Source organism: Bubalus bubalis, chromosome 6 (genome assembly GCF_019923935.1).
Source record: "Bubalus bubalis isolate 160015118507 breed Murrah chromosome 6, NDDB_SH_1, whole genome shotgun sequence".
Taxonomy (NCBI): domain Eukaryota; kingdom Metazoa; phylum Chordata; class Mammalia; order Artiodactyla; family Bovidae; genus Bubalus; species Bubalus bubalis.
The window spans coordinates 45,427,663-45,439,307 of record NC_059162.1 but is presented as its reverse complement, the minus strand read 5'-3'; the positions used below and the strand labels follow the sequence as shown (position 1 = coordinate 45,439,307).

At 37.1% G+C, this 11,645-nt stretch overlaps 1 long non-coding RNA gene across 1 annotated transcript; it reads left to right on the top strand.

Annotated features, from left to right (window-relative positions):
* Positions 1 to 4,551: 4,551 nt before the first annotated feature.
* On the top strand, positions 4,552 to 11,285 carry LOC123334046. Its single transcript, XR_006551789.1, has 3 exons — positions 4,552 to 5,828; positions 9,507 to 9,623; positions 11,248 to 11,285. It is a non-coding gene; the product is annotated as an uncharacterized LOC123334046 (long non-coding RNA).
* The last annotated feature ends 360 nt before the right edge of the window (positions 11,286 to 11,645 follow it).

The following is an 11,645-nucleotide window of genomic DNA, read 5'->3' as shown; positions in this document are numbered from 1 at the left end:
GGAATAAGGAGTGTGAAATAACATGGACTTGAGCCAGACTGCCTGTATTCAAATCCCAGCTCCAAACATTGACTGTGTGACCCCAGGCAAGATATTGATAATTTTGTTGCCTAATTCACTGAACTATAAAAAATGGGGATAAAGTACCTACCTCATGAAAATGTGGCTGGAATTAACTGAGTTGGAGAAGTTGTGGTCTCACTCTAACCTCCCAGCTCCCCACCTGTTTACTTCACAATATCTTTTTCCCCCCTTGGCTCTGTGATGCTGCTTCATCCTCATTCCTTCCTACCATCTTGACTATTCTCTCAAAACTCTGCTCATGTGACACCACTGTGTTTAAGAGCTCTCTTCTGACCAACACTCCAGGTCACAGGCCTCCTAGAAAGATTCTGCTACCTACTTAAGACACTTCTTTACCTCCTACCTTCTAACTTGAATCTCTTTAGCTTTCTTTGCTCAATCCCTTTACGTGGAGCTTACTCTTGGATGGCATACCAGGCTTTTAATTTGGCATCCTCCTGTTTCATCTTCTCAGTACCCAACAGTGCTTCTAATGAGTGGAGCGCACACACTGCCACTGCACTGGACCAGGTTTCTGAGATTCTCCCCTGGCTCCCGGTCCGGAAGCCTCACATTTCTTCTTGGAATGATCACACAGCCTCCACAGTAGACTTCTGTCTATCCAACAACACCTTAAACAATCAAAGACCCTCTCCTTTGCTCATTCCCCACATCAACCCAGTCTCTCTTTCTTCTGTAATTCCAACATTCATTGACAGGCTAATGAAAATAATGACTTAATTGAATGCTACTCTATACCAGACATGGGCTGACCACGTGGCACAGTGGTAAAGAATCTGCCTGCCAATGCAGGAGATGCAGGAGACACAGGTCCCTGGGTCGGGAAGATCCCCTGGAGGAGGAAATGGCAACCCACTCCAGTATTCTTTCCTGGAAAATTCCATGGACAAGGGCTGTGATGGGCTACAATCCATGGAGTCACAAAGAGTAAGCAACTGAGTACACACTACACATACACACACACAAACACACACACACACTATACCAGACACTGTTTGGAGATGGAAGTTTTACCTTCATTTTGGAAAAAAAAAAAAAAAAAAGACTGAGGCACAGAATGAGTAGGTAGCATTATTAAGGTTACATAACTAGTAGGTGGGAAAGGAAAAGCTGGAAATCTGAATCTCCACACTGGATTTGTATTGAGTGTGGTTTTTAGAACCAGACTATCTGGGTTGAATCCTACTTGGCTGGGAGTTGTGTGGCCCATGGTAAACCATTCAATAGGTCTGTACCTCAGGTTCTAATTTATAAAACTGAGATAATTATGCCTGTCTCCCAGGGTTTATGTGAATATTGAAGTGGGATAACATATGTAAGGCATTTAGAACAATACCAGCTCTAAGTGCTTTAATGGTTACTTATTGTTATTACTAAGCTAGCTATCAAGACCCAGTTTCCCCCTCAGTCAGTCTCTCCCATCAGGAAGCTTCCATAAGCCTCTTATCCTTCTCCATCAGAGGGCAGACAGACTGCAAACCACAATCACAGAAAACTAACCAATCTGATCACACGGACCATAGCTTTGTCTACCACAGTGAAACTATGAACCATGCCATGTAGGACCACCCAAGACAAAGGGTTCATGGTGGAGAGGTCTGACAAAATGTGGCCCACTGGAGAAGGGAATGGCAAACCACTTCAGTATTCCTGCTTTGAGAACCCCATGAACAGTATGAAAAGGCAAAATCATAGGAAACTGAAAGAGGAACTCCCCAGGTCAGTAGGTGCCCAATATGTTACTGGAGATCAGTGGAGAAATAACTCCAGAAAGAATGAAGGGATGGAGCCAAAGCAAAAACAACACCCAGTTTTGGATGTGACTGGTAATGGAAGTGAAGTCCAATGCTGTGAAGAGCAATATTGCATAGGAACCTGGAATGTTAGGTCCATGATTTAAGGCAAATTGGAAGTGGTCAAACAGGAGATGGCAAGAATTAACACTGACATTTTAGGAATCAGTGAACTAAAATGGACTGGAATGACCATTATTACATCTGCTACTGTGGGCAAGAATCCCTTAGAAGAAATGGAGTAGCCATCAGAGTCAACAAAAGAGTCCAAAATGCAGTACTTGGATGCAGTCACAAAAGCAACAGAATGATCTCTGTTTCTTAACAAGGCAAACCTTTCAGTATTACAGTAATCCAAGTCTATGCCCTGACCAGTAATGCTGAAGAAGCTGAATTTGAATGGTTCTATGAAGACCTACAAGACCTTCTAGAACTAACACCCAAAAAAGATGTCCTTTTCATTACAGGGGACTGGAATGCAAAAGTAGGAAGTCAAGAAACACCTGAAGTAACAGGCAGATTTGGCCTTGGAGTACAAAATGAAAGCAGGGCAAAGGCTAACAGAGTTTTGCTAAGGGAACGAACTGGTCATATCAAACACCTTTTTCCAACAACATAGGAGAAGACTCTATACATGGACATCATCGGATGGTCAATACCAAAGTCAGATTGATTGTATTCTTTTGTGCCAAGGATGGAGAAGTGCTATACAGTCAGCAAAAATAAGATTGGGAGCTGACTGTGGCTCAGATCATGAACCCCTTATTGCCAAATTCAGACTTAAATTGAAGAAAGTAGGGAAAACCACTAGACCATTTAGATATAACCTAAATCAAATTCCTTATGATTATACAGTAGAAGTGACAAATAGATTCAAGGGATTAGATCTGATAGTCAGAGAGCCTGAAGAACTATGGATGGAAGTTCGTGACATTGTACAGGAGGCAGTGATCAAGACCATCCCCAAGTAAAAGAAATATAAAAAGGAAAAATGGTTGTCTGAGGAGGACTTACAAATAGCAGTGAAAAGAAGAGAAGCAAAAGGCAAAGGAGAAAAGGAAAGATATATCCATCTGAAAGCAGAGTTCCAAAGAATAGCAAGGAAAGATAAGAAAACCTTCCTCAGTGACCAATGCAAAGAAATAGAGGGAAACAATAGAATGGGAATGACTGGAGATCTCTTCAAGAAACTTAGAGATACCAAGGTAACATTTCATGCAAAGATGGGCTCAATAAAGGACAGACATGGTATGGACCTAAGAGAAGCAGAAGATAATAAGAAGAGGTGGCAAAAATACACAGAAGTACTATATAAAAAAGATCTTCATGACCCAGATAATCACAATGGTGTGATCACTCACCTAGAGCCAGACATCCTGGAATGGGAAGTCAAGTGGGTCTTAGGAAGCATCACTATGCACAAAGCTAATGGAGGTGATGGAATTCCAATTGAGCTATTTCAAATCCTAAAAGATGATGCTGTGAAAGTGCTCCACTCAATATGTCAGCAAATTTGGAAAACTCTGCAAAGGCCACAGTACTGGAAAAGGTCCATTTTCATTCCAATCCCAAAGAAAGGCAATGCCAAAAAATGCTCAAATACCACACAATTGCACTCATTTCACACTAGCAAAGTGATGCTCAAAATTCTCCATGCCAGGCTTCAACAGTACATGAATTGTGAACTTCCAGATATTCAAGAAAAGGCATGGATTTAGAAAAGGCAGAGGAACCAAAGATCAAATTACCAACATCCATTGGATCATCAAAAAAGCAAGAGAGTTCCAGAAAAACATCTACTTCTGCTTTATTGACTACACCAAAGCCTTTGACTGTGTGGATCACAACAAACTGCGGAAAATTCTTCAAAATATGGGAATACCAGACCACCTGACCTGCCTCCTGAGAAACCTGTATGCAGGCAAAGAAGCAACAGTTAGAACTGGACATGGAACAACAGACTGGTTCTAAATCAAGAAAGGATTATGTCAAGGCTGTCTATTGTCACCCTGCTTATTTAACTTATATGCAGAGTACATCATGAGTAATGCCCAGGCTGGATGAAACACAAGCTGGAATCAAGATTGCTGGGGGAAATATTAATCACTTCAGATATCCAGATGACACCACCCTTATGGCAGAAAGCGAAGAAGAGCTAAAGAGCCTCTTGATGAAAGTGAAAGACAAGAGTGAAAAAGTTGGCTTAAAGCTCAACATTCAGAAAACTAAGATCATGGCATCTGGTCCCATCACTTCATGGCAAATAGATGGGGAAACAGTGGAAATAGTGGCTAACTTTATTTTGGGGGCTCCCAAATCACTGCAGATGGAGACTGCAGCCATGAAGTTAAAAGATGCTTGCTCCTTGGAAGAAAAGTTATGCCCAAACTAGACAACATGTTAAAAAGCAGAGACATTACTTTACCAACAAAGTTCTGTCTAGTCAAAGCTATGGTTCTTCCAGGAGTCATGTATGGATGTGAGAGCTAGACTCTAAAGAAAGCTGAGCATTGAAGAATTGATGCTTTTGAACTGTGATGTTAGAGAATACTCTTGAGAGTCCCTTGGACTGCAAGGAGAGCCAAACAGTCCATCCTAAAGGAAATCGGTCCTGAATATTCATTGAAAGGACTAATGTTGAAGCTGAAACTCCAATACTTTGGCCACCTGATGGGTAGAACTGAGTCTTTGGAAAAGACCCTGATGCTGGGAAAGACTGAAGGCAGGAGGAGAAGGGGATGGCAGAGGATGAGATGGTTGGATAGCATCACCGATTCAGTGGACCTCCATTTCAGTAAACTCCTGGTTGGTGATGGACAAGGAAGTCTGGTGTGCTGCAGTCCATGAGGTCACAAAGAGTCCGACATGACTTAGTGACTGAACTGAACTGATTGTTATTACTCTTTATTGCCTCTTCATGATGCCTAAATCTTGTCTTTGTTCCCAATATTTTGAGCACTGACACATGTATCTATTGGATACATCTAGTAGATACCTGGATGTTCTGTAGATGTCTCAGCTCATTATTATCTCCCCAACTTATTATTCTAATGTTGCTTATCTGAGCAAATATTATCTTCATGTGAAATATAGAAGTCATCCTAGGCTCCTCGTTTTTAATCAGTTAATCCCAAAAATTAATTTCTCCCTATTTTGACCCCCTTTAAGTTTTTTTCCCTCCTCTCACTCCTACCTATAGGAGTCTCATTTCTAGTAAGAGTGAAATACTTAATGATAGGGACTCCCCTGGTAGTCCAGTGGTTAAAACTCCACACTTCCAATGCAAGGGCCATGAGTTCAGTCCCTGATTAGGGAACTAAAATGCCACATGCCACATGGGTGGGCAAAAAAAAGAAATACTTAAGGATAGTTCACTATTAAACAAACAAACAAACAAACAAGAATCCTGCTATGTGCAAGGCAATCAATGACAATCATAAAATGAATAGTATCCAATCTCTTCCCTCAAGGATCTCACAGTCTAATTAGGAAAAGAGTATATTAATAATTTAACACCAAGTGGTGAGTGCTCTACAAGAAATATGTTATATATTAAGGGAAGGCAGAAATGGGATTATGGAGAGTGCGGTGAAGGAGGTAATAGCAAAGATCAGTCCCATTCAACAGGCACTGATACCTGGCTCTGTGCTAGCTATTGGGGGCATTTTTTCTAACCTGCAGAATACCATACTCCATAGAAGAAGCTATAAATATTTATTTCAATGAAAATAGCTAATACTAAGATGGAGACACAGTGATTTCTGGAAGCATAATCGAGGTCTGTAGTATAAGAATAAGACATTTTAGAAATGTCAGGATCTTTAATGATTGTTCACAGCACTGCCTCTGCTTTATCTGACACCTCTTGTCTTATCTTACTGAAAAAACTTATTTTTAAGGCTCACTTCAGATGTTGTCTTCAGTTTGAGGCTGATCGTGGCTTCCTTCCAGGTGAGCTGGGCCACAGTGTCTACTTCCCACTCTCCTCACTCTACCCTCAACCTTTGACCTCTCCTTGACCATTCCTCTGTGAGAGCAAATGTAATTTATATTGTAAGTGATTGTTTGCATAGTAATCTTTCTCCCAACCTATTATTAAGTGAGGCATCTCATAGATGGGGAGTTTGCCACCATAAAAATTTCATTTTCTTATAATAATCCATTCAATTATCAAATGCTCTACCCAGCTAATAGCAAACTGTACTTGGTGACTTAAGAAATTTACCATGATTGAAAATGAGAGTTAAGGATAGTTTACATTTATCCAATGTGTTCATTAATACAAATAATATATATGGGTATAAATATCTTCAAGCTTTAATTTTATCATTATAGCAGATTACACTTAAAATGTGTTTACATTCAGTGGATTTATTTATTTATATAAATATTAGTCACAATATCATACCTACATATTATATATAATACTATATATAAGAACTCAGTCAGGTTTATTGTTGTTAAAGCCTTGTATGCAAATTATCTTTGTTGATAGCCAAGATACAGAAACAACCTAAGTATCTATCAACTGACGAATGGATAAAGAAGAGGTTGTGTATAAATATATATACAAGGGAATGTTAGCAATAAAAAGGATGAAATTTTTCCATTTGCAACAATATATACTGATCTGGAGGTATTATGCTTAGTGAAATATATCAAACAGAGAATGATAAATACTGCATGTTTTCAATTATATGTGGCATCTAAAAAATAGAGCAAGCTAGTGAACATCGTAAAACAGAAACAGACTCCAAGGTAAGAGAACAAGCTAGTGGTTACTACCGGGGGCACGGGTGAGGTAGGGAAACGGGATTAAGAGACACAAGCTACAAACGACTAGGTATAAAATAAATAAGATACAAGGATGCAATGTCCAGCACAGGGAATATAACAAATACTTTATAATAACTTTAAATGGAATACAATCTACAAAAATATCAAATCACTATGTTGTACACCTGAAACTAACATAAGTCAACTATACTTCAATAAATTAACAAATTATCTTTGTAATATGAGTACTTCTCCAGTGTTTCCTGTGTGCCGAGCACCAAGCAATCTGAGCTAACAGGGCTGACAGTCACTAATTCATACGGCATTATTGTACAGTTTGAAAAAGACATTCTTACTCAAAACACTTTGTGTCCATTTTAAAAAGCCATCATACTGCCATCTGCAGAAAATTTTTGCAACAAATACTTAAACCTGCAAAGCGTACAATGTGAATGGCTCCTTTAGAGTTGTAAAGTGGGCAACCTGCACAGCCATTCACTGTGGTCCAGGTTAGTCTATCCTTGTCCTCAAAAAAGAATTTTACGTTTGATGAGAAAAATAAATGCTTTAATAATACACTTATTCAGAAGTTTTATATAAGTAAATAATTTATTACAAAATTATTGCAATGAAAGATCATCAATATGTAATGAGTTTCACATACGGTTTCAATGTGACAAAATGCTATGCTTACTGTGAAACTGAAACCATACTATACAAGGTGATGAATTTTTGACTGTGATCATTACTTAGAAAACTGTTTTGTGTTTTTTGGTTTCTTTTTTAGTAAAAAGGAGTTGAAAATCTGTCAAATGCACAATTATTGAGTTGAAATTGACCTAAACAAGTCCACATGTTTAAAATTCTGTTTCCAGGGGAAAAAAATCTTTAAACCACCTAAAATAAATATCTGTCATTTTTTAAACAACTAACAATTCATGTTATGAGAAAACTTCCCTATAGTGCTTAAAATTTAATCCCTTTTCTCATGTACTCTCGATATGAGAATAAATGATACAACAAATGGTTACTACCTAGATATGGTAGGTACTATGTAGGTGATAAAATTCTTCTTATTAATGCACTGTTCAGGTTTCCTATACTATGGCAAGTTACAATATTATCTTCCTGTAAGCAAATATAAATGAATAACAAGCTAGTTGGTTATATTTCTGAAATTTTCTTTATAAACTATGGATTTGGCAGTGTGTGATCTTAGGCTCATATTAGAACATGTGCTCACAAGTATAAAATTTAACCAGAAGATGCTAACAGTGTAAAGATTATTTCACATTTAAAGAAAATGGCTTTTTAAGATTTATACCAAACACAGGTTTTTAAAAATTGGGAGTGCCCTGGTTCGATAAATTGAGATAATGTATAACTAACTAAATAAAACTGAGCAATGCCTTTTCATCACTGTGGAGTCCCTTTACTTGTTCTCTTTCCTATTTCCTCACATTCTCTAACTTTTCCCAACACTTCTCAATTCTTTTTCCATTAAGCTTCTTACTTCCACATAAAACGATATAGCATGTTCAGATTTCCCACGATTTCTTTTCTTTCTTTCCTTAGATGCTTGAAATCACAGATTACTGTAGATACATTATAATACTTAATATGTTTGGATTACCGCAAGAAGGGCTGCATATGATCCCCAAAGCTATACTGACTTGTTTTCTTCCGTTGTATGCAGCCCAATTAATAGCAGATTTTTTGGATTCTTTTGGAGAATTTTATGTGTAGAATGTTTGTATTTTCCATGGTAGTTTTTCTGCTAATTGTGTCGATGCTTTTCATGTATTTCTAGCCTTTTAACTGTAGAGAAAAAAATCCCCCAGAGCTGCAGCATGAGAAATAAAAGGGACACTTCTCTCTTCGAGCTTCATAATTACAACCTGCAGTCAGGAATGGAAGTCATGGTGGCACAACTGGAGGGCTGCTTATCAGAGACATAAGATTAAGGAGTCTCAAAGAAGAGAGCACCCATTAATTGTGGAGAGAGAAATAAATGGATCATTTTCTTAATTACATGGAAATGTAGTAGAAAGAAAACCTAAGAAAAAAAGACTGAAAATTGTATTTCTGTAACAATTAGTAGAGGAAAGAAAACTTTAATCAATGTATTTTCACACTCTACACAAAAAATTCAAAAAGCATTATCCACACAAAAATGATGCAGTTAATTTTTTCAGTGAATTGAATAACTATTTGTTTCCTGATTGACTGAACCAATGTTTGATAACTTTTAGTGGACATTGACAGTGTATTGATGTCAGTCATGCCAACAATTTTTGTGATTAAATCCTGAACTGAGACTATCTTTTGAATTTCTCATTAAATATGAAAGTTCATATTATTTTCTTCTTGTACTCTTGAAAAAACTCTTACAGACATCTCTTGAACGTGAACGTGAAGTCGCTCAGTCGTGTCCGACTGTTTGCGACCCCATGGACTGTAGCCTACCAGGCTCCTCCGTCCATGGGATTTTCCAGGCAATAGTACTGGAGTGGATTGCCATTTCCTTCTCCAAGGGATCTTCCCAACCCAGGGATCGAACCCGGATCTCCCCCATTGTAGACAGACGCTTTACTGTCTGAGCCACCAGGGAAGTCCTAGACATCTCTTAGAGAGGAAAAAAGAGATTTACCTCCTGACTTTACCAAGAACTGTTACTAAAAATTTGTTGTTAATTCTCAGAAAAACACTATATTAAGAGTGAAAAACATAAAAGAACAAATGATTTTCAAAAAATATAGCTACTATATAAATGACAATTATTGATAAACAGTACATTCCAACTCCATAAGAAATCTTCTGCATTGTGTAAGTTGCTCTTTTTCCACCACATAGGCCACTTCTTTTTGTTGATGTGCTACTGTGCTGTTCTTAGTCACTTCACTCATACCCGATTCTTTGAGACCTGTGAACCGCAGCCTGCCAGGCTCCTCTTTCCATGAGACTTGCCAGGTAAGAATACTGGAGTGGGTTGCTATGTCCTCCTCTCAGGGATCTTCCTGACTCAAGGATTGAACCCACATCTCCTGTGTCTCCTGCACTGTAGGCAGATTCTTTACCACTGAGCCCTTTACCACAGGGGACCCTCTTTTTGTTGATAAAATTTACTCTAATAGTAAATTATTAGATATTAGCTAATAATATCTATGAGTTGAAAAACTAGACTGTCTCTGATAAGTAGAACAGTTTTTAAGACAAGGGTCTTCATTCTTTGCAAGGAGCTAATCATTCAGCAATTACATGTGTGACATATTTTACATGTTCAAAACTATGTAACAGAACTGATTGTTGCTTAAGTCAAAACAATCCTTTTGTTTAACTAGTAAAAACAAAATCTGTTTTGAAATCCATAGAGTTGAAGTTGCTCTTGAATTGATGCTTTAAAGGAAAATAAACTGATTTTTGATTACACATTTAATGTTTATTCAAGTGCTTCATGATGTCACTTTAAGCTATACTATTGCCTATTGAAAATCTATTTTTATAAATCCCTTGTTTAAGAAAGATTTGCATTATCCATCATTTAGTTTTAGTTTTCATTTAAAGAATAAAATTTAGTGCTTGTAATATTATTGTCATTTCTACCTAAAACTTAGACTTAACAATATGCTTTACCCACTTATTTGCACAGTGGCTCCCTAAATATTTATGGATTTGTTTATTGATATATGTTCTTTAGTATTTTTTTTGCATTGACACACTTTGTGTGTCATTGTATGCTTTTAACCTTTTTCATTCTACTCTGCCTTGTAAATGTTAACTTTACTTTGAATATTATTTCCTCAGCCCTTTGAAGATATTACCCCATCCTCTTCTAGCCTCTAATGATGATGAAGTCTGCTGTCAGTCTGACTATACCTTTCTAAATAAAGAATTTATTTCTCCTTTATCTCTATTTGATTCCAAGATTTTTCTCTTTGTCCCTGATGTTCTACAATCCACTACAAAGTAAATAAGTATACTTGTTTTATTTTTTATCTAACTTTTTGATATGAGGACTCATCTCTGTCTTGAATTCAAAGTATTTTTTCAACCAACAATTCAACTATTTCCCCATCCTTATGAACACTATTATTTCTTACTTAAATTATTATTAGACATATGTCAGAGCTTCTCGATTGTTTTTTGGTCTCCATTTCTTTTAATTCTCTTTAGTGTCTTTTTTTCTTTCTATCTCTCTCTGTGCTGCATTTTGCATACCCCAGTCTTCCTATTCACTCATTTTCTCTCCATCTACAACTAGTCGACTTTATATACTTTCTATTATTTTTTTTTTATTCCAATGACTTTGTTTTATTTGATTGAAATGTTTTTTGGTTTGTACTTGTAGAAGCTGAGAACTCCAGATTTTATACTTTACTTCTTAAATAAATAAATGCCAAGATATTCAGATAGTAATTCCAGAGAGGAAAATCTTATGATTAAGTTACAAGATGCATAAGAGAAAGGATATATCTTTATCTTAGTAGCGCTAGTATCTAATAAACAGCCTGACAAAGTGGATATTATCGATAAATGTTTTCAGTGTAGATTAAATGTAGCTAAATGTTAAACTGATTATTTAACTTCTATGCAGAGTACATTATGAGAAACACCGGGCTGGAAGAAGCACAAGCTGGAATCAAGACTGCCTAGAGAAATATCAATAACCTCAGATATGAGATGACACCACCCTTATGGCAGAAAGTGAAGAGGAACTAAAAAGTCTCTTGATGAAAGTGAAAGAAGAGAGTGAAAAAGTTGGCTTAAAGCTCAACATTCAGAAAATGAACATCATGGCATCTGGTCCCATCACTTCATGGGAAATAGGGAAACAGTGGAAACAGTGTCAGACTTTATTTTTGGGGGCTCCAAAATCACTGCAGATGATGATCGCAGCCATGAAATTAAAAGACACTTATTCCTTGGAAGAAAAGTTATGACCAACCTAGACAACAAGTTAAAAAGCAAAAACATTACTTTGCCAACAAAGGT